The 24,656-nt window shown below is 44.2% G+C and overlaps 1 protein-coding gene and 1 non-coding gene across 4 annotated transcripts in view; both read left to right on the top strand.

Moving 5' to 3' along the window:
- Positions 1-24,656, top strand: part of LOC126354686 (collagen alpha-1(XVIII) chain-like) — a 2,024,079-nt gene that overhangs the window by 435,878 nt on the left and 1,563,545 nt on the right. The gene's annotated exons all lie outside the window — the stretch shown is intronic.
- Trnaa-cgc (transfer RNA alanine (anticodon CGC)) lies at positions 14,565-14,645 on the top strand. Its single transcript has one exon. It is a non-coding gene; the product is annotated as a tRNA-Ala (tRNA).

Raw genomic sequence — 24,656 nt, 5'->3', positions numbered from 1 at the left:
CAGCGAACGTGCGTACAGCCCGTGCTGTTTATTTACAAGTACATTTTTATTTCCAGCTTGGAAACGAGGAACCCGAGCCTGATCACTAGAAAGTCATGATGCAGACTATTTACTTTACTTGTCCACAAGGTGGCTCTGTTATATCGTATTTATATTGTCGTATGGTAGAACGTGCTAAGAATCAACTACAGACCCATTCAGTACTCGGTGCTATTTTGAGACGTACAGTATAATACGATGGAGCAGTACCGGTACAGTATTGCACAACCAACTCACTGACATGCACCTTGTATATGGGGAAGTACTTTGCAATACTCTCGTTGCTCAAAGGCTGTTGTTGCTGCTGCTGCTGTCGTCTTCAATCCAGAAATTGGTATATACAGCTCTTCATGCTACACTATCCTGGGCAAGCTTCATCATCTCCCAGTACCTACTGCAATCTACATCCTTCTGAATATGCTTAGTGTATTCATCTCTTGGTCTCCCTCTACGATTTTGACCCTCCACGCTGCCCTCCAATGCTAAATTTGTGATCCCTTGATGCCTCACAACATGTCCTACCAACCGATTCCTTCTTCTAGTCAAGTTCAACCACAAATTTATCTTCACCCCAATTTTACTCAATACCTCCTCATTAGTTACGTGATCTACAAATCTAATCTTCAGCATTCTTCTGTAGTACCACATTTCGAAAGCTGCTATTCTCTTCTTCTCCAAACTATTCATCGTCCATGTTTCACTTCCATACATAGCTACACACCATACAAATACTTTCAGAAACGACTTCCTGGTACTTAAATCCACACTCGATGTTAGCAAATGTCTCATCTTCAGAAACTATTTCCTTGCCATTGCCAGTCTACATTTTATATCCTCTCTACTTCGATCATCATCAGTTACTTCGCTTCCCAAATAGCAAAGCTCCTTTACTACTTTAAGTGTCTCATTTCCTAATCCAATTCCCTCAGCATCACCCGAATTAATTCGACTACTTTCCATTATCCTCGTTTTGCTTTTGTTGATGTTCATCTTACATCCTCCTTTCAAGACACTGTCCATTCCGTTCAGCTGCTCTTCCAGGTCCTTTGCTGTCTCTAACAGAATTACAATGTCATCGGCGAACCTCAAAGTTTTTATTTTTTTCTCTATGGACTTTACCTACTCCAAACTTTCCTTTTGTTTGCTTTACTGCTTGCTCAATATACAGGTTGAATGACTTCGGGGATAGGCTACAATACTGTCTCACTCCCTTCCCAACCACTGCTTCCCTTTCGTGTCCCTCGACTCTTGTAACTGCCATCTGGTTTCTGTGCAAATTGTAAATAGCCTTTTGCTCCTTGTATTTTACCCCTGCCACCTTCAGAATTTGAAAGTGTGTGTTCCAGTCTACATTTTCAAAAGCTTTCTCTAAGTCTACAAATGCTAGAAACGACTGCAACGGCTCACCTGAAGATGACTGGCAGGTGCCCAGTTGAAATATCCTGAGAGGTATTGAACGACGACTGGCTGCAAGCCCGACATTTATTTGAATAGAAACCTAGGTTTACCTTTCCTTAATCTATTCCCTAAGATAAGTTGTAGGATCAGTATTGCCTCCAATGTTCCAACATTCCTACGAAATCCAAACTGATCTCAGAGGTCGGCTTCTACCAGTCTCTCCATTCGCCTGTAAAGAATAAGCGTTAGTATTTTGCAGCTGTGACTTATTAAACTGATAGTTCTGTAATTTTCACATTTGTCAACACCTGCTTTCTTTGGGATATGAATTATTCTTCTTGAAGTCTGAGGGTATTTCGCCTGCCTCATACATCTTACCAGATGGTAGGTTTTGTCAGGACTGGCTCACCCAAGGCTGTCAGTAGTTCTAATTGAATGTTCTCTACTCCCGGAGCCTTGTTTCGACTTAGGTCTTTCAGTGCTCTGTCAAACTCTTCACGCAGTATCACATCTCCTATTTAATCTTCATCCACGTCCTCTTCCATTTCCATAATATTGCCCTCAAGTGCATCGCCCTAGTATAGACCCTATATATACTCGTTCCAACTTTCTGGCTTCTGTTCTTTGCTTAGAACTGCGTTTACATCTGAGCTCTTGATATTCACTCAAGTGGTTCTCTTTTCTCCAAATGCCTCTTTAATTTTACTGTACGTAGTATCTATTTTACACCTAGTAGGATATGCCTCTACATCATTACATTTGTCCTCTAGCCAAGCCTGCTTAGCCATTTTGCACTTCCTGTCGATCTCATTTTTGATACATTTGTAATTCCTTTTTGCTTACTTCATTTACTCCATTTTTGAATTTTCTCCTTTCATCAATTAAATCCAATATTTCTTCTTTTACCCAAGGATTTCTAATAGCCCTCGTCTTTTTACCTACTTGGTCCTCTGCTGCCTTCACTAATTCAACCCTCAAAGCTACCCATTCTTCTTCTACTGTATTTCTTTTCCCCATTCTTGTCAATCGTTCCCTAATGCTCTCGCTCAAACACTCTGCAAAATCTGGTTCTGTCAGTTTATCCAGGTCCCATCCCCTTAAATTCCCATCTTTTTGCAGTTTCTTCAGTTTTAATCTACAGTTCATAACCAATAGAGTGTGATCAGAGACACCATGTCTCACAATTTAAAACCTGCTTCCTACATCTGTCTTAGCATTATATAATCTGTCTGAAACATTCCAGTAACTCGTGGCCTCTTCCAGGTATACCACCTTGTTTCATGATTCTTGAACGAAGTTTCAGCTGTGATTAAGTTACGCGCTGTGCAGGATTCGATCAGGGGGGCCTCCTGTTCATTCCTTACCCCCCATTTCGTGTTAACCTACTGCGTTTCCTTCTCTTCCTTTTCCTGCTATCGAATTCCAGTCACACATGAGTAGTAAATTTTCGTCTCCTTTCACTATCTGAATACTTTCTTTTATCTCATTAATTTCATTAATCTCTTCGTCATATGTGGAGCTAGTTGGCATATAAACTTGTACTACTGTGGTAGGCGTGGCCAAACTAATGTGTTCACTATGCTGTTTGTAGTAGGTCACCCGCACTCCTATTTTTTTATTCATTAATAAACCTACTCATCAGTGCCCTTTTAGATTTTGTATTTATAACCCTGTATTCACCTGACCAAAAGTCTTGTTCATCCTGCCACCGAACTTCGCTGATTCCCACTATATCTAACTTTAACAACTCCGTTTCCCTTTTTAAATTTTCTAACCTTTCTGCCCGATTAAGGGATCTGACATTCCACGCTCCGATCCGTAGAACGCCAGTTTTCTTTGTCCTGATAACGAAGTCCTCCTGAGTAGTCCCCGCCCGGAGATCCGAATGGGGGACTATTTTACTTCACGAATATTTTACCCAACAAGACGCCATCATCATTTAAGCTTTCAGTAAAGCTGCATGCCCTCGGGAAAAGGCTGTACAAGGAACAGTTTCATTACATGCACCATCCGCCCGTAGGAGCGTTTATTTCTCTCGATCGACGAATGCGATAGACTGATGAGACTGATTCATTGGAAAGAAGAAACTAGGAACCTGGCAACATGAAGACTATTTGCACATCCGACTTTGAAGAGATGATGGTGGAACGTGTTACAGTGGACCACACTAAAAGTACTCGTCGTAGCGTACGTGAAATGGGGTGTGCACATAGTGGCGTGTGGCGAGTACTGCATTAACAACAATTACATTCATATCATCCACAACGAGTCTATGCAATGCTTGTGACTGACCTTTTACCACGAGTCGCATTGTGTCAGTGGTTGCTGGAAGAAAGGCTTGATCGAACAGATTTCCTCTAAATAGTGCTGTTTTCTGACGAGGCCTTATTTGATTGTGATGATATTTATAACAGGAGGAGTAGATACACGTGGAATAATGAAAACCTCACGCTGTAGTAGACACACACCACCAAGTACGTCTTGCTGTGACTACCTGGGCCGCCATTGTATGCGACAATCTCATTGGGCCATATCCTCTACCTGTCTGTCTCAACGCGCACCTGTACTTGAGGCTCGTGCAAAGACTTGTACGTGAGTTGTCCGAGAATGTACGATTGCCACTTCGTGAGAGGATGTGAGTACAAAATGACGGTGCACCGCCTCAATTGAGTGTGGATGTCTGCAACCATCTCAATGCCGTATTTCCTGGTCACTGGATGGGAAGGGGTGGTCCTGTTCCACAGCCTGTGAAGTCACCTGACGTGAGTCGCCTAGATTATTTCCTATGAGAATATCTAAAGCCACTCGTGTATGAGCCTCCACTGGATACCGAAATATAATTAGTTGTCATAACTGCAGCTGCCTAAGGTGTGATTCGAAACACAGCAGAGATATTTGTCAGAATCTCCTTCGCCGATGTCATGCTTGCATTGAGGTTGATGGCCATTAGTTTGTAAGATACAGTACAAATAGTACTTCCATTATGTCAATAGCCGCGCTTGGTACCCGCGTGGTCTGAGGCGTCTTGCCACGGTTCGCTCGGCTCCCTCCGTCGGAGGTTCGGGTCCTCCCTCGGGCATAGGTGTGAGTGTTGTCGTTAGCGTAAGTCAGTTTAAGTTAGATTAAGTAGTGTGTAAGCATAGGGACCGATGACCTCAGTAATTTGATACCAAAGGATCTTACCACCTGATCTACAACCTTTGTTTCAATTATGGTGTTTGCAGTTAACTGTAAGTAATTTAAATAAAAAAGTACACGGTAATGTGATTTTATTCGTATTATCTCCTAAATCTGACTTCCCGGCCACAGGTTCCCTACCTCAAATTGTTCAGCGGAGCATCCTCTCTGTCCTGTTAAATTCTTGCACTCTCCTACGGAAACACCCTGTGTGATCTGTGGCTTCGAGCTCCACTCCGTTCCACCTGCGAGACCTCACTTAGTGGAAACTAACCTGTATGCAGAGATGTCAGTAGGCGTTTTGTGTTAGCCACCATGCTGGTGCGCGCGTGGAGGGGCTCCACACTGCTAACAAGAAGCTCGACTGCAGTCCATCGTCAGCAATGGAGGGTGAAGCGGCAACCACTCGTGCAGGTGAAACATCAGAAAAGTCATCAAACAAATGTCGGCCGAAGAATCCGATACAGAAGCCAAAAGGCAATTTGTCAGAACTAAAAGACCTTCCGCAAAATAATGTACATTTACAGGATCGTCTCAAGTGATGAAGCCTAATAAAGGTAATGCGTTTAGAATGTCATGACCGGGGTTTCCTCCGTACTACAGGTCTATGTGGTGCAACACAGTGTGAGCCGCTCTCTTCCTCCAGAAAAACAGCACTACCCTCGGGGATGGTGAATTTGACGTGCTTCGGAGGCTTCACATTGGCGCTCCATCCACCGTAGAAGATACAGTGTAGCTAATGTAAATCTTAATCATAATAACAATAATACACTAAAACAGGGAAAATCTCGATTAAATTCATACCTGCGTACGAGCTAAATAAGTGTGTGCCGCGTGCCTGTAAACTTGAATGCAGAGCGTTGTGCGAAGGGGATGCCGGCGACGTCACACCTCACAAGTAAACTCCCTCAGATTCAGTGGTAAGAGCCGCCAGAGTGGCCGAGCGCTTCTAGGCGCTACAGTCTGGAACTGCGCGACCGCTACGGTCGCAGGTTCGAATCCTGCCTCGGGAGGGATGTGTGTGATGTCCTTAGTTATGTTTAAGTAGTTCTAAGTTTTAGGGGACTGATGGCCTCAGAAGTTAAGTCACATAATGCTCAGAGCCACTTTGTCAGTGGTTTTCCGCCCAGTGGAGAGTTCAGTTGACTTGTCGCCTTGTCGTCAGAGGTTTGCGGTGCCCATTCTAAAGGCACTACCTTTCGGCTCCTAATAGAGCAACTGTCACTATAGGTTCCTGCCTTAAACGTAACTGTTGCAAACGGGCGTTACACCGCCACAGACACAAATCTGAATACAGCAAGCAGCGAAAATAATGTTGGCACAGGAGAGGTTTGCACACGACTCTCCTGCTTGATACTCCAGCGCCATCAGCATATAACCACGACACCACTTGCGTCCTGAATTGCAATATTTTGCACTTCTTGGATCGTTCACTGTATCTATTTTGCTTTTTTTTTTACAATCCTGTACACCTTCTTCCTGTTATCATGCTTGATCTGGTTCAGTTTTTGACGAGCTGTCCGCTGAATCTGAGAGGACTACGGTGGGGCTTTCTCTTGTCAGAATTCGGCTGCAACGGTGTCTGTGGTTTCTCCGAACGGTCGTCCAGAGCGGCCGAGTAACGTCCGAGTAACAGGCTGGCAACGCAGCTGAAGACTTACCTGAAGAGACTATTCCCAATGTCAAAACTTGCAGCGATGAAACTACTTTCAACAGGTGTCTTTCTAAGACTCGACAGGTGATAGAATGCGCCCTTGGAATAATCACTTGTGAAATATGATAGCTGCAAAAATGTACAGAAGCTGGTAAGCTCTATAGTGTTTAGCCTATACTCAAATGTATACGCTGGTAAGACAATATCGCAATCGACTAGGAGGGGGAAGAACCAGCAGCTCCATTCACCTGCCAGCTAACACAGTTGATAAAAAGGTACGCTTATGTCGGTGAGAACTGCAGTGTAGTCCAATATAATCTGCTCGAGACAGACTTGTGACGTTCTTTTGCTCGGGACATGAGTACGAATGAAAGCGGTCTGAGTACTTATAAGAGTACTAGTTACATAGCCTGAACAAGGCTGTAAGTGTTCTCAATTTTGATTTCAAATATATTCTAGAATTTTTAAGCAGTCATACTGAACAGACTACTTGCAGTCGGTCTTTGATGTACTAAAACAGCAATGAATTTAATAGGTAAATATAAAACGTGCTTTCTCCGAGACCTGCACTGTTTCTGTAATCACGTCGCATTAAGATGATCTCACAGACGTAGACAGTACGGGATAGTGGAACATCTTTAGATTCTTCTCAATTTGGTTTTAAATACAGTTTGTAGAATTTTGTAATCAGTGTTCTTCAACTACAGAGTACGTCGCGTATCACATGTTCAGCATATGTGGTCACATTTTTGTGTTGTTCGCTACTTTCTGACTAGCGTTTCCACGTAGCTTGCTACTTTCTGATTAGCGTTTCCACATAGCTTCCGGACTCCTCGTATCCTCTGCATCTTTCAACTAGTTGCCTGTGTAAGTCGCGGTGCCGATAATCTCTCGTCTTACATGCTCCACGGCGTCCTGTTCCCTTTCGCAAGACGTATAAGCTTCACTGCATTGACAGTTGGCAATTAAGTGCGAAACGCAGCCAGACACAAGCAACGACAGTGGCTCGCTTGCACAGGCCGTCCAGCAAGCCCCATTTGTCTGGGATCCTTCAGTCAGTAGGCAGTATGCGTGCCGACGCCGCTGTATGTCACGTGATTAGTCGTATACGGTCGACCAACAGTTGTTGGTCGGATACTTTCCGGTGGACGCTCAGCATACACTTTAGGCCCTAAAGCCTGTTTCACAAGAGTGACTTTTTGGTCAACATTCACTACCCAGAGTGTTTGCGCCTTTTGTGCCTCTGTGTATATCACAAGCCAATCACGACGCGAGTGTTTCTATGACGTCAATGGTCTCTAGGTTCTTCCGAGTGTGGAGTTCTAAATTTCCGAGAATTCTGCGCAGTGCAGATGCGAAGAATGAACCGGCGTCTGCTTACCTGGAAAGTTAACCGTTCTGACCAAGGTCGTTCATATTATAGAAATGACTTTTGCTTCTTCGTGTTTCCTTAATTATATTATGTTTTCTGTGTTTTCGTGACATATTGAAACGTCACACAGTGTCCTAATGTTTTTTTCGACTAGTATTCTCTCACAAGGTAAACGAAATACCTGAAACCAAGAAGGTATCTTTGTATTACATAGAAAAAGCCTGCACTACGTGGAAATAAGAAGGTAAACATATGAAGCGTCTTAATGAAAACTGTTTAAAGCGTGAAAAGGTCAGAATTATTTCAGTAGAAAAGTCATTTACGACCTTACTTGTCACTTAGCAAAAAAAACAAGATGTAAAAGATTTTAAAAAAACTTTGAACATAGCTGCTAAGGTTCAGTGAGCGTGTCAGAATTATCTTGTAACAAATAAGCCCCTCGGTCACAAAATATTAAATCAAAATTGACCTGGTTTCAACGCTACTATGAGCGTCGTCTTAAGAATTAGACTAACTGTACTAAAACATTAGGTACATAGTACATTAATATAATTAATGTTTGTACTGATTCGAAAAGATTCAGTACTTGCAAGCCAAATATTAAAAAAATATCTAAGCGGGAAAGGCGACGTCATGAACACTTCTGAGATGGCGAGCCGCTAAGGGCTGCTCGTACTGTGAACAAGGGTTGCAAAAAGACTTGCCGGCTTACGTGACTTGTAAGTACTGCATCTTTTCAAGTCAGTACAAACTTTAATTTTATTAATGTACTATACACCTAATGTTTTAGTACAGTTAGTCTAATTCTGAAGAGGACGCTCATAGTAGCGTCGAAACCAGGTCAATTTAGACTTAATATTTTATGACCGAGGGCTTATTTGTTACAATGTAAAAGATGAAGCAAAAACGCGCTATTTTCTGAGTTCTAGACATTGTTTGATGTGTTTGCACTTGGCAAATATATATTTCCTCGAACAAATAAATGTCTACCAGTACCTTCTGAAACTTTTAGGTGACTTCATACTCTTTCGTTTCTCATCAGTGTGAAAACTTTACCACACTACCTTTTACCAAAAATTCCACTATGAATTTTGCTGTGGAACTAATAAACTGTATTATCATTGCATGATCCAACATTTTGCTATTGTATTTCTACTTTTCCGTACAAAGGACACGTTCTCATAGCCTACTTTCACCGTTAATATTCCAAACTGCACAGCAGACAGTTGTCACAACACATTAAATTTCGGCGCTGACATGTAAACGGAAGTGACCACGAAACAGACGACTCAGTAGCTCTGTTTAGACGCACTTGCCTCGAGCAGTCAAATGAGACAAATTTATTGCGTAAAACGGACTTACAGCGGCGGGAGTGCAAGCGAAGCCTTGAGACTAAACCGCCGCACGACTTCGAAAGTGCTGTACCGTGCGGTGTAAGGTCGCACGTTGCAAGAATATTCGTTACACTGTCGCGTATTTAGCAGTTGACGTAGTGGACGGTTCCGTTTTGCTGATGCGAAAACTGATACTGCGGAAAAGGAGGAAAGAATGACTGAATGTGATGCATAAAAGAAAACGAGAACGCCCTACGTAAGTAGTAATCCAGACTCTGCAATGGTACTGGAAAGACATTCGAGCATACTCTGATAAGTGTCGTGTCCATCTAAGAAGTCTAGCAACTTTCGGAAAGCCGTAGATTCATGCGAACACCTACTTATCCGCAAATAAACAGTGATGGGACTGTGGACGGGATACCGTGGCACACTAGCTACGAAAAGTCATACGATTGCGTCTCCACTGTGAGATAATTCGGTCAATATCTTCCAGGAAAAATGGTTGCAGTTACCTACGAAACCATAACTGCACCCAGGCGAGCGCGTCTTCGTGCGAAGCGCATCGTCGGCCACGAATGACTTTCTTCAGGGCTCTAAAAACATGGAAATCTTGTGGGTGGAGATGTATACTATGTGGATGATCTTTAAGGACTCCCCGCCGAAATTTCTGCAATGTTCTCGAAACAGCTTTAGCAACATTTACTCGAGACCATCTCAGCTAGCAAACTTCCTTAGCTGGATGCACTCGACTGCTCGCGGCTGTCATGTGCAGTCAAAACCTACTTCATTATGCAGAGGTGTTTATGGCTTAATGGAGTTCAACACTTCTATGGTTTTTTGACATTCATACAAAGGCACATTTTAAGTAAATAATGGACATTCTTAACATATTCATCTCGTGTCGACAATTAGACCCACCCTGTGTTGTGCCTGTACATATGAAGTCAACCAACAGCCCTCCCACGTTATATAGATAATGTTCATCGATGTGATGAGGATTTAAGACCGAAACTAGCCGAAAAAAATAAAAACTGGTGCCACAAAAGTTTTCGCGTCCTTAAGGTGTTTCTGAAACGTATTTTCTTCTTCTAGGCGTGATGAAAGTGTGGTGTCACCGCCAGACACCACACTTGCCAGGTGGTAGCCTTTAAATCGGCCGCAGTCCGTTAGTATACGTCGGACCCGCGTGTCGCCACTATCAGTGATTGCAGACCGAGCGCCGCCACACGGCAGGTCTAGTCTAGAGAGACTCCACTAGCACTCGGCCCAGTTGTACAGTCGACTTTGCTAAAGATGGTTCACTGTCTACATACGCTCTCATTTGCAGAGACGACAGTTTCGCATAGCCTTCAGCTACGTCATTTGCTACGACCTATCTGGGCGCCATATTCAGTTATTATTCCGAACAGATAGTATTGTGAATCATGTACCTTCAAGAGCAACGTTCATCAATAAATGGATTAAACTCTCAAACTACTTCCGTCCGCTTTCTGAATTCTAATTCCTTGTCATGATCCAGACCTCACGTCAGTATAGTTCTTCCCTCCTGACGCCATCCTGCGTGAGCTAAAACGCGTGCATTTCGCCTCCTCTAGTAAAACGGTGTTGGCTCTCCTGTCAACGCTACAGAAAGTACCCTGAACGTTTGGCCTCCCGTGTCGAAAGGTACTACACCCCCACACTGCTGCATGACGTACGTCACGCCCCTCTGGTGCCGCGTTTTCTCTACTGCGGCCACAGAAACATGATATCTCCGAACGTGCCCTGCCGCAATAGCAGTGAAGTCTGGAATAGAGTGGCCGGAAATAGAATTCCCGAAACAAATAACTGCTGGCACCAACGTTAATTCGTACACGAGATCGAAGTCATTAGCCTCACGCAAAAATACCGATAACAGCGATCGCCTGAAACGTCATCGTTTGCAGAATACGAAACGGAAATTGAGCGAACTGCAAGCACTGGTGACTATAAGCGACAGTCATATTTCATGTCCTCCGTATGTCTCGCCGATCCAGTCTGTACTTCAGTTCCGAATGTTGAGGCTCATTATCAATCATGACCTGTAGCTGCACACATTATCCACAGGCCACAGAAAATGTCGGATGGTATTTTGTAATGAGATTAGGGAATTTCTGTCTTACTTCACTCGCGTTATAAGCGAGAGAAAAGTGCCTGATGTGTGTCTAATAGTTCTTATTGTGATCTCTACAAAAATACACAGTGTCCCACGTAACCTTCTGGGAATACCGGTGCTCTTGATTTGCTCAGCGATGCTTCACAACAATAACGTCGCCATCATTTCATACAGTCCCATTTATGTTCCCTTACCAACTCCGATACTCTTTCGTAAGACGTATACCGACCGGTTACAATCCTGGTAGAGTATCGTGTAACATCTCTTATCATTTTCGCTCGACAAGGACCCCAAACACTTGATCAGTACAGAATGGTTCGAACTGGCGCCTTGTATGTGAATTCCTCTATGGATGCGTTGCTCCGTCCCAGAACTCTCGCAACCTATTTTCACATGTTCATATCTCTTCGTTGTCATACTACTACATTTTCAAACAGTACGCCAGAAGCCAGAACCTCACGTCCGCCACTCACCTCACTCTATGATTCTACCGGCGCAGGATGTTAAACCGGTCATTTTGGCTCTTTGTTCCCCCGCCCGCACAACCATACTGGACAACGAAAACAGTCACTAAGGTAGGGCTTAAAAGCCTCTACTTTCTCCATTAAAATGGTTCTCTTCACCGGGCTGCCAGTTTAAAATTACAATACACAGAATAAATGTAAAGTTACATTTCATAGTACAAGATACGTAGGCTTGCAACCAGCTGATAACCAAGTGCCAAAGCGATGTCGGTTTATTTGTTTTACATAGACCGGAGTGCACACGAACTTCCTGGCCCGGTGTAGCAAAGTGAACCAATATTATTAAATTCCCTCCATTGTTAAGTATATACATCGAACAAGCAGTGTCGAAAATAGAAGAAAGATTGTGACAAGTGGGATAAAATTCATGGTTAAGAATATCAATGATAAAGTTCGATGGTGATATCGCGATCTTCGTGAAAGTAAAGGAGAATTGCAGAATCTGGATTGATAGTAAACTGCAGAACACTAAACTAGCGCGGACTAGCGGAAATGATATTAGCGATAAATTTAAAGTCTATGTTGGAGAGCGCTAAGTACACGAAGTAAAGGCATTCTCGCAAACTTGGAACCAAAGTAACACGTGACGAACCAAGCAAGGACGACATAAAACGCAGATCATCTCAGGCATAGAAGGCATTTCTGGCCGACTGAAGTCTGCTAGTATCAAACATCGGTGTTAATTTGACGAAGAAATTTCTGAGAATATACTCTTGGAGCACAGCACTACGCTAGTGGATCATGGACTGTGCTAAAACCGGAACAGGGGAGCATAGAGGGGGGGTTAGAGATGCGGTTCTGTGCTAATATGCTGAAAGTCAGGTGAACTGATAAGTTTAGGAATGAGGAGGTGCTCCCAAAATAGGCAAAGATAGGAACAGACGGAAAACGCTGACTAGAGAAAGGGTCAGGAGATCGAAAGTGTGACATTAGGAAATAATCTCCAAGGTTCTAGAGGGAACTGTAGAGGGTAAAAACTATAGGAGAAGACGGGGATTGAATGGAATACATCAAACAAATAACTGAGGGCGTGGGCTACAAGTGATTGTCTGAAATGAAAAGGATGGCACAAGAGCGGAATTCTTGTGAGCTCACGTAAAACGAGTTAGAAGGCTGGTGACTTGGAAAAAACATTGTTTTTGTGCAGAGAAGATCGCGAGGACCACGCAACGAAGACAGCCGCGTCTTCCAACACAACAACGCACCCGGTGACTCGGCGTTAAACGTGAGGCAGCTTTCCCAACACGACGACACTGATAACGCCTGTTGCTATAATGCTATAAGACGACTGGTTGCCTGTATACTGGTTCTTTATATTTTTTTTTATTTATATTGAACCTGTGTGACCATCTCCTCGCGTTACTTTAGAGAATTGTACTCGACTTTGCGTCCTGGCTGCTAATATACCAGGCCCATAAGAAGTGGTGTCTATATTGTGACCCTTATTTGATTAACTTGATAAACAAATTAATTATTTTTGAAATATGAGCAACAGAAACTCGTGCGAGTTTCTCTAAGATACCACGTTCCGGGGTGTTTGAACTCATAGCCGTCCTATAGCAGCTGGTAGCCTATCTACATTCACATTGCATGTTATTTCTGTCTTTCATTAACTTTAGTAAATCGAACTGAATAAGATACATCCTACCCATTTCATGTATCAGGTGACTGGGGAATATTTCTTAACTGAAATGCTGACTCTCATTTAATACCTTTATTTTCTACGTCGATGAAAATTTTAGAAGACACATTCCAATTTTTCTTTAGTTACAAAAATTACGTCTGAGTGAGCGTTACCTCTCATGGGTAGGACAATGACAAAACCAAAACACTACACGAATAATTTAATATATGACACATAATTTCATAATGACACAAAAATACATAAGTTGGCCACACCGTCTTTAGCGGGAAAATCGTCATTCATTCTTTAAGACTCACTTATCGTCATGCATGAATTACACCACTAGAAGTTTAAGGTAGGCCACTGCTGAAGGTAGATAACCTCTATCAGAGAAAAGATTCTGGGAAAAAATGATGTACTATTGGCGCCATAATTAAGTGCGAACTGAACTCACAAACAAAGTACCAAAAATAATTAAATTTCGCGACAGAAATTTCTCGATCTACCATCCGGTACGCAATCTCCTCTCATTGAGCTAAAAGTGAAGCTTATAACTCGGGATATAGCTACATGAACTGATGGTTCCTGTTGCATGCTCACTACAACAAAAAAGGAAAAATTTACCAACACATTTCCGAGAAAACTATTGCAAATAAATTAAAACTTGAAGATATGTAGAATGCGTGCTAGGAGCACACCATGTCGTGAATTTTCAGCCACATTATAGGTCATTTTTATCCCACCAAATCTGCGAGCTGCTGTGCTCCCGCGTCCGGTCTGTCTTATGGCTAGCCCCACAGTGCTCTCCACGCGCCAAAATCCGACCATCGTTCCTATTCAGACGCGGTGGTGGGGAGACTCACCTCACCCCCGCACCAACTTTGTAACCTACCCTCGTGCCTGTTTTCGTCTTTGCCTGCTGCTCTGGCCTAGCTGCCGTTATTCTTGTAATGTTGGCAATGATTGCTATTCCCTTAAAACTGTTCCCTTTGGTCCATGCTCCCGCTACATTTGACTTCCATTCATACGCATGCACACTCATACAGGATGGAACGAGTATACATATAAACGGCGTGTGACCTCTTTGTGAAATGAACAAATGCGTCAAATATTCCTTTTACCCAGCGAAGTATTGAAGCTACTAGCAATCAAAGAAAAACTTATATCTCGATATAGAAAACATAATTACTTCCTACTGTAACCTGAGGCAAAACGAAAGTAACGCCTCACTTTCTCAGCTAACCTACTCATTTGACGAATATTGCCGAAGACGTGAAATAGCGCTCGTGAGAAGAAGCAGTACGACCCGACTGGACTGCAAGTTGGCGCAGTGGTTAGCACACTGGACTCGCATTCGGGAGGACGACGGTTCAATCCCGTCTCCGGTCATCCTGATTTAGGTTTTCCGTGATTTCCCTAAATCGTTTCAGGCAAATGCCGGGATGGTTCCTTTGAAAGGGCACGGCCGATTTCCTTCCCAATCCTTCCCTAACCCGAGCTTGCGCTCCGTCTCTAATGACCTCGTTGTCGACGGGACGTTAAACACTAACCACCGCCACTGGACTGCAAGTTCCACATACCGGTGACTGCTGGTCACATGACTGTCGTGTGCACCGGGAGCGCCCACCGCCGGAAGGAAAGCAGTAACCCGACCTGCCGCCTCCCAGGCCAGCCAGAAGTGGGAGCAGCAAGCAGTCAAGGGAGAGGCGTGAGGCCGCTGGTGCGCGGCTGATCAGCTGAATATGAGTTACTGTGGGCCGCCTCATGAGTTGTAAACGTCCACCTGTCACGTCTTTACGACCGTTCCTGTTGACGGCCGCAGCGGTTGCTGCGTCTGTTTGTTTTCCCGTCTGCTCTTCACGACGTGTTTAGAATGGCCGACTCGTTCTCACGACCATTTGTCCCCTTTTTGTTTCTAACACGGGATTCTTACTTGTGTAACTATTAATGCTACTCCGTAAGAACAGCTGTAGGAGTACCGTCCAAATGCTAGATAGAGGAACTGGTGTGACAATATTGCAAAACTAGCGTATTCTGGGGAAAACGAATGTTGTGGGGCAGGGCGCAGAAATTTCTTCCTGGAGTGTTGTGTTCATTCTTCTTAGTCACTGCATCCGACATACTTCGTTTCTTATGACGCAGTAGGTATCTGTCACTAGGTTTCGTTTGACAACCCCCCCCCCCTCCTTGTGTCACTTATTCAGTACGTTTAAATATTGTGTAGAAGTGATTCCGAAAATCAGTTCGTGCCATAAAATCTTGTGTGTACTATGTAGATTCTAGACCCTACATTTTAATGACTGGAGAACACAGCAGTCTCATTCTGATATTAGTTTCGGTATTATATGGTTTTTTGGAACACATTTTGCAATTAGTTTCTTTCCAGATGTAACCACGGTTTTTAAAGCAATATGGCGTAACGAAATTGACGAAAAGCGACTAAAGTACATTGTGTAGCACAGGAAGTAGCACCAGTAATGTGGATTTCATACGTAACTTCAGAAGAGCCATTTGTTTAACAGGTGGGTAGTACCTTCCCTGCCAACAGTCTCATTACGTTTTGAGCACTAGCAGTCCATAGAAGAATTATGCAAGTGCTTAGTTTGATGGGCAACGGCCTTGACGCAGTTGTTACACCGCTTCCCGTGCGATCACCGAAGTTAAGCGCTCTCTGGGGTGGTCGGCACTTGGATGGGTGACCATCCAGGCCGCCATGCGCTGTTGCCATTTTTCGAGGTGCACTCAGCCTTGTGATGCCAATTGAGGAACTACTCGAGCGAATTGTAGCGGCCCCGGTCAAGAATACCATCATAACGACCAGGAGAGCGGAGTGCTGACCCCACGCCCCTCCTATCCGCATCCTCCGCCGAGGACGACACGGCGGTCAGATGGTCCCGGTCGGCCACTCGTGGCCTGAAGACGAAGTGCTTAGGTTTGGTAAATGTAATGTCACCCTGCTCTCCAGCAGGTGTTTACTTTTTGTGCAAAGTATATTGACTAGACTTCTGGGTTCGTTGTCCCAACATGTCGTAGCTTTCCCTGTGTCATCGGTCCACACAGGTCCGCAGCTCGTGGTCTAGTGGCTCGGGTTGCAACCTCTGGATCATGGGGATTTTCTATGCTCGGGAACTGGCTATTTGTGTTGTCCTCATCATCATCATCATCATTATTCTAAAATGGCTCTGAGCAGTATGGGACTTAGCGGATGTGCAGGCTACGACTACGGTGTGTGTGTGCTTCGGGAGAATGCTCTTTCTTCCAATGTGTGCGCCTACGGCTGGGGTACCAGTCTTGGGCGACACTGTTTCCTGTTGGACAGTCTGTCCATTTCTGCCCCGCCTTACAAGCGTTCTGTGTTAAGCACTCCTGCCTGTGGACTCACGTACCACGTGGGATTTGTTGCTGGCAGCAGGGACGGTGCTTGCCGCCAGCCCGGCTGGAGTATTTTGTACAGCTGGTTACACTGCAAATCCCATGCAAGTACGATAACATTCGTGCGAGCAAATGGGAATTATATTGTGTTAGACGTAGCTTTTTGTTTCTACAACTTATCGTCATTTTGTTGACATTTTGCATGCTACTTTACTGTTAGAGATTTTGCTGAGAAATTTCCAAACTGATATGTAAAAATATGTGGTCTGTACACACAACAATTATGTATATTTCTTTACAGTACTGTATTTCGATACACAACCTCATTGGCTCTCACACAACAAATAAACCTAATCATACTTAATATTAATAGTGCCTTTGTAACGTAATCGTCTCCAGTAGCGCCATCTGGCTTAACGTTCCCATCCTGGAGGTGGATAATGATCTACACCTACACGCATACTCTGGAAGCCACGTTACGGTGCGTGGCAGAGTGCACGCTGCGTCACTACCACTCGTTTCCTTGCCTGATCCACTCGCTGACACAGCGAGGGAACGACGACTGTTGATATACCTCCGAAGGAGCCCTAATCTCTCTAATCCCATCTTCGGGACCTTCACGCAAAATGTACGTCGGTGGGAGTAGAATCCTTCTGCAATCAGCTTCGAACACCTATTTTCTAAATTTTTACAGTACTGTTCCTGGAAAAGAACGTCGCCTTCCCCTCCAGGAATTACCATTTGAATTCGCTAAGCATTTGCGTACTACTCGCGTGTTGTTCGATCCTACCGGTATAACACAATAAAATTAGTTCTGTTAAATAATTTACTAAAAAATCTCAGTATAATATAATCAATTATTAAGACATCGTGATTTGCACAGAAAAAAATTCAGTGTAAGTGAAATAATCTACTAATAATTTGTATCCCGAACCTCTTCCTTAAATAAAGTAGCAGGCCGCCTCTGTATTGCTTCGATGTCTTACTTCAGTCCAACCTGGTGCGGATCCTAAACACTTTAGCAGTAGTCAAGAATGGATCGCATTAGTGTTATATATGCGGTCTCCTTCACAGACGAACTACACATTCTCCAGTAAACCGATGTCGACCATTCGTCTTCCCTACTACGATCCTTACGTGCCCGTTACATTTCATGTGGCTTTACACCGTTACGCCCAGATACTTAATCGATGTGGCTGTCTCTGGCGGCACAGTTCTAATGATGTACTCGACAGTACCGTTTTGTTCAACCTACTCTTATGCACGAACACACACTTCTGCATTTAGAGCTAGCTGCCATTAATCACAACAACTAAGCCGCCTCGTATCGTCTTATAGTCACCCTTCGACACCTTCCCGTACCCCACAACATCATCAACAAACATCCTCAGAGTGATGTTCAGCGTGTCCAATAGCGGCGCTCCTACCACACTTACCTGGGGCACACCTGACGATACCATTGTCTTTGACGAACACTCGCAGTCGAGGATAACGTGCTGGTTCTCTTACTTACAAAGTCTTCGAGCCACTCACATATTTGAGGAACTAATCCGCATGTTCGACCTTCGTTCATAGTCTACAGTGGTGCGCCGTGTCTAATACTTTCCGGAAATGTAGAAATATGGAATCACCTATTGCCCTTCATCCACTTTTCGTAGGATGACATGTGAGATATGGGCAAGGTGAGTTCCGCACGTGCGTTGCCTTCTAAAACCGTGTTGCTTTCTGATCAGGAGCTTTCACGTCTCGGGGAAATTTATTGTATTCGAGCTGACAATACGTTCAAGAATCCGCAGCATACCGACTTTACGGATATTGGTCTGTAATTTTCCCAGCGAATCGACTGGTCAAAAAGATTACGGGTTTGCAGCCGGTCGTCGTAAACTTCATAGCACGATATTTCGGCTGGACAACTGCCAGCCATCTTCAGGTGAGCCGAACAAGGAGTGACGAAGACGTTCTCCGGTTTAGCTTATATAGTGCGCTGATAGTACTGCCGCGCATGCGTTGCAATTGCGGAGACAGAAGGGCCACACCGCCCAGCGGCAGCGCCCTCGCTGGTGGAACTGCAGTAATCAGCTGCCGCCGTATTCTCGCTGGCCGCAGCCAACGAAGTCATATGGCGTCTTTGTCTCGAGCAAATTTCGGAGATAACGGGTTTCCACGCGCTATTCCGTTGGTAACCACTGTCACGGTTCATTAGATTTCCTGCAATGCGTATTTCAACTGATTCTTTGATGATGGAGTCCGAAAAAGTTTTTGCAGTGGCCAAAAAAGTTTTGTCGTACTCCATTGAATGTCCATTAGAAATACAGTGTTCCGCACCTGCAGACTTACTGGTGGTGGTGGTGGTGGTGGTGGTGGTGGTGGTGGTGGTGGTGGTTAGTGTTTAACGTCCCGTCGACAACGAGGTCATTAGAGACGGAGCGCAAGCTCGGGTTAGGGAAGGATTGGGAAGGAAATCGGCCGTGCCCTTTCAAAGGAACCATCCCGGCATTTGCCTGAAACGATTTAGGGAAATCATGGAAAACCTGAATCAGGATGGCCGGAGAGGGGATTGAACCATCGTCCTCCCGAATGCGAGTCCAGTGTGCAGACTTACTGAGTCGCACTGGGCGAGTGCAACGTTGATGTTCCGTACAACGCCCTTCCACTATACGCGTTGTCTGTCCTATGTAGGCCATCCCATGCTGACACGGTATTTTGTAAATTCCCGCCTTCCGCAGTAGCAAATCATCCTTCACCGATCCCAGCAAATCCGAAATCTTAGAAGGCGGACGAAAACCCACTTTCAGTTAAAATTATTAAGAATCCTCGCTATCTTGAAGGAGACATTTCCAAGGAAGGGAAGAAAAGCTAGGGACTTGGCTGGCGCGTTACCTTCTTTGTCCACTCCCCGGTTCCTGGATCTAGTTGAGAAGGCCCTGTTAATTTGCCGGGTCGGTACCCATTGTTTCTGAACACCATCCTCAAATGTGCAAGATACTTAGGCAAATTCGCTGCATCCGACACTATGTGTGCCCTGTGTCCAAGGGTTTTAAGTACACTCATGGTCTGGGATGGGTGATGGCAACTTGAAGAATGTAAATACAAATCAGTGTGAGTGGGCTTGCGATAGACAGAACGTCCCACAGTGCCGTCACTCTTGCTTAACCAAAACATCCAGGAATGGAAGGCAGCCATCTTTCTCTAGTTCCATAGAAAATCGAATATTCTCATGGATGGAGTTAAGATGATGAGCTCCCTCCTCAAAATCCTCCATAAAGAGGTTAGCCACCAGAGGAGACAGAGGGCTGCCCATGCCGACACCGTCAGACTGTTCAAAATATTCCTGGTTAAACATAAAATAAGTTTAGGAAATAGTATGTCGGAACAAAGCAGTAATGTGCGATTCAAACCGTTGACCAGTTAGAATCAAGGAATCCGCAAGAGGTACTTCTGTGAAAAGGGAAACTACATCAACACTAACTAGAAGATACCAACCACTTAAGTGGAGAGCCCCCAGTCTGTTAATAAAATCAACAAAGTACCGTATATGGTGTGAACATTTGCCAACAAATGGTCTCAACAAAGAAGCTAGATGTTTGGCTAAATCATATGACGGTGCGTCAATATTACTCACTATAGGCCGTAGAGGCAGACCTTCTTTATGCACTTTAGGAAGACCATACATTCTAGGTGGTACGCTGCCATGTGGTCTTAGCCGCTTGATAGTCTCTAGAGCTAGCGAGGAAGAGTTCAAAAGTGCACACGTCTTCCGTTGCACACGTGCTGTTTGATCTTGATCAATTCTCCGATACGTAGTATCACTAAGTAGACGATACATCTTCTCCAAATACAACCCACGAGGTAACAAAAAGGTAGAGTTACCTTTATCAGCCTTAAGCACCACTATTTCCGGATCTTCTCGAAGGTACCGTAGCGCAGACCTTTCTTCAGTGGTTGTATTACTGCGTTGAGGAGGAGCTTACAGAAGGACCCGACCAGTTTCCCTTCTTATTTCTTCAGCAGCGTCCGTAGGAAGGAGACGTACATCTTGTTCAACACCCCTTATGAAACTTAGAGATGGCACTGCACTTGGTGTAGGTGCAAAGTTAAGAACTTTGCCCAAAACCGACAGCGTGAGTTGTGCCCGGATGTCTCAGTCGGTAGAAGATTTCTCGGCTAAGGGCAAAAGCTCCAGCATCGACGCAGTTTTGATGTGCCAAGAACGTTGAAATCAGCGAATACACCTCTGCAGGGCGAATATTCAATCTGGAAACATTAAAGGTGTCATTGAAAGCAACTTTACGATACCCGTCCTTGTAGGTGCGTACTTCCACAACAGCATCATCCATCGTAGTCTGTGTGCATTGTGGCAAGGAGTGTAGACCAACAGCCGGCTTTTGGGGGCATCCGTGCTATCACCAGAAGACTCCCCATCTGTCGTGGGAAACGAGGCGTGAACTTACTGTGTGCTGCCGCTGGGCAGTTACAAGTAGTGGTTGTCGGCAGCGCCTCCTGAAGCGATACGCGCCGAAGTGCGCGCCGGAAGCTACAGATTAGAGGCCGGGCACAGCGGAAGGCCACCGGCAGCCTAACTGGAGCAATGCCGAGGTGTGGACGCTCTGTCGCGGAAACTGCACAGCGTCTCTGGGATCGAGTACCACACCTAGTGTTACGCTCGGAAACGGGAGGACATTTGGCAGTGGTGAAAGGGTCCTGTAGCCCCCTTTCATTAGTCCGGTGGCCCATTTTCACTAGCATTTCTCTTTCTTTTCCTTGTTTCTCTTTTCTCATATCTCTCATAGTGGTGTGACTGAATGAAAGTGGTTGTGTGACACGTTGCTAGACGGTGGCGTAGTCTGCTGCAGAAAGTCTGCGACAGTCGTGCAGCTTCAGCAGCAGTTGTACAGAATAGCCAACTCTCGTAGTGGTCAAGAAGGCAAAGAGGTTTGCGCTACTTGTGAGAAATCCACCTGCGTTAGGTTGGTGACGGAAATGGCATCTTTGGGTTTCCAGGACCACGCGGAGCGTGGCAGAGGCTGGAGAAGAAAAAGGGGGGCAGCCTGCCACCGGTACGGGAAGCGTCCACAGCTGTGATTCAGTCGAAGAAGGGTCAGTTAGACTGACCGCGTGGCGCGTTGTTACTTAGCGAGAGGAGAGCTGTTAGCTTTTGGTCTCGCTTTTCAACTCTGAAAGATTGCTTTCCCTTGTCGCAGCGAGGAATGAAAAACTTTGGCAGATTTTTCTTTTAGAAAATATCTGTAGCAAACTTGGATCCGCCGGAAGAACGTCACACAAAGGTGTCGATAAGAAGTGAGCATTCGCTTCTGTATGAATGTCTGTTCGCCTTCAGCTGTGCCTGTATAAGCTTTAATTTTTTCTAAATATTAATAGCTTTGCTTTCTCGTAAATTTTCCTTGCTTTATGTATCTTTCGTCCGTGGGGAGCCGACCTCTTGGTTGAACATTAGAGTTTGTTGGGCTACCATCATCACTAGCTGTCCGGTCTCATGTTTGTTTTAAAGAATGTTAACTGTTCACGATTGCGTGATGTGATATTGTTGCAACTTGGCCACGATACTTAGAAATTGTCTCCACAAACCACGTGGGCACGCGGGTGTACTGCGCAATGTGTACCGTTTCACGAGTTATTGTGATCAGTTATCAGGCAACAGCAGTTGTATGAATGATTCACACCTATGATTTTAGGTGTCGAGCATAACGGTGAATGTATCGATGCTTTTCATTAATGTTTTAGGAATTAATGTTATCAGGAATTGTGTACATGCCTCACATCCATGTCTTGGGATGTTGTATGGTTAGAGTCGGTGGAGACCCTATTCTTGTCACGTTAATTTCACGAGCAATAAGTATTTCCATTCCCAATAATCTTAATGTAATAACCCGTAGAAACAGGTTAGTTACAGTGGAACCTCTTGTGCGACCGCTTGCCACAAATGCTGAACTGTTCTTCTCTCTTAGAGACTCTGTGTCTGTTCGCGTGGTCTTCATTCCGAAGGCTGGTTTGACACAGTTCTCAACACTACTCTATCCTATTCAAGCTATTCTATCTCCATATAACAACGGCAACCTACATCCTTTTCGATCTGATTTCTCTATTTATTTCTTGTTCTCATTCTACAAATTTTGCCCCCCGCACACTTCCCACCATTATTAAATCGACGATTCCTTAACTCCTCAGGTCTTACCGTACCAACCGATCCCTTGTTTCAGTCCGGTTGTCTTATAAATGTATTTTTTTCCCAATTCGTTTCAGTACCCCATCACTAGTAATTCGATCTACCATTCAGCATTCTTTTGTAAGACCGCATTTCCAAATGCTTCTGTTCTCTTTTTGTCTGAACTCCACATTTCATTTCGATGCAACTCTACGCTCCAGAAAAGACTGCCTAATGCCTAAATTTATATTCGATGTTAACAAATTTCTCTCACAAATTCTGTTCTTGCTATATCAAGTCTGCATGCCGTATTTCCCTACTTCGGCGTCATCAGTTACTTTGCTGTCCAAATAACAAAAAATTACTACGTTTCTGAGTCTCATTTCCTAATTTAATTCCCCCAGAATCTTCTGATTCAACTCGACAACATTACGGTACCGTGACTCATCTTGTAATTTGCTTTTTATTAATCTTATAATCTCTTTTCGAGACACTTATCTATTCCGTTCAATAGTACCTCTTAGTCCTTTACCGTCTTTTACACAATTACATTATCAGCCGAAAATGTCAATGCTTTTATTTCTTGGCAATGAATTTCAACTGCCTTTCCATACTACTTCTTCGATTCCATTACTGCTTCCTCAATGTACAGACTGAATAACATCGAGTATGACCTTCTACCCTGTCTCATTCCCTTCTCAAGCACTGCTTCTCTTTCGTGTCTCTCAACTCCTAAAACTGCAGTGTTGTTTTTGTACAAGTTGCAGATATTCTTTCACTCTCTGTATTTTTCCCTGAAACCATCAGAATTTTAAAGAGTGTGTTTCAGTCAAGATTATCAGACGTTTTCGCTAAATCTACAAATTCCACAAACGAAGATCTGCTTCTCTTTAACATTTTTTCTAACATACAAAAGTATAGCCTCGCATGCTCACATGTTTCTACGGAACCCAAACTTGTCTTCCTGTCTGTTTCTGCCAATTTTCCATTTTTCTGCAAGCCATTCGTCCCAGTACTTTACAAGCATGACCTTTTAAACTGACCATTCGATAATATTCACACCTGTCAGCACCTGCCTTCTTTGGCTTATGTATTAATTCAGTCTTTTTGTTTCTGAGGATATTTCCCCTGTCTTATACATCTTGCACATCAGATGGAATAGTTTTGTCATAGCTGTTGACTGAGCAAACAGTTTACAACAATGTACCAGACCGAGATTAAAAAGGAAGGAAATTCTCCATTTAAAGATCTGTCGATAATTGGGTCACGGGAGATGAAATACGAGCTCAAATTGTGGAAGGACAGGGCAGTAAACCAATAAATCTTTGGGCCTTAAGCAAGTTATGGAAACCATGCGAAACCTGTATGTGGATGACTGGATGGGGATATCCATTTGTACCCCTGGAATGCGAGTCTGGTGTTTGACCACTGCCTCTGCCACTTGGCTCGGTAATGGCGCTGCATTACAGACAGCAACACATCTGCAGTCAGCTGCTCATTGCACGATATCTGAGCATACTTTACGGGCCTCTAAACCGTTTGGATTTCCATATCTTGCTTCAAGTCTTCTAAATTTTGTCCTGTAAGTGACTGCGACAAAGATTATGGCGTTCTGCCAGTACTGTAGAGCAGAGATTATGGGGAGCCATTCCAGAAGTGAAGAGAAATGAAAGTTATTATTTAGTGCGGCAGTTCACAAGTTAAGCTGCATTCAACACACCAGAGCTTTGCTACACATGGTCCCCATGCCTTCCTGCCACTTTTGAAATTACCTAGACAGTGTTAGGGGGACTAACAGTTTCATGGTGACTGACAGTAACGATATCCAGTCGATTGCTTGGTAAAGTCTTCCAACTGTGGCATAG

This window comes from Schistocerca gregaria, chromosome 3 (assembly GCF_023897955.1).
Source record: "Schistocerca gregaria isolate iqSchGreg1 chromosome 3, iqSchGreg1.2, whole genome shotgun sequence".
In the NCBI taxonomy this organism is placed as follows: Eukaryota; Metazoa; Arthropoda; class Insecta; order Orthoptera; family Acrididae; genus Schistocerca; species Schistocerca gregaria.
Note: the sequence above shows the minus strand (reverse complement) of the source record. Positions and strands in the feature narration are given on the sequence as shown.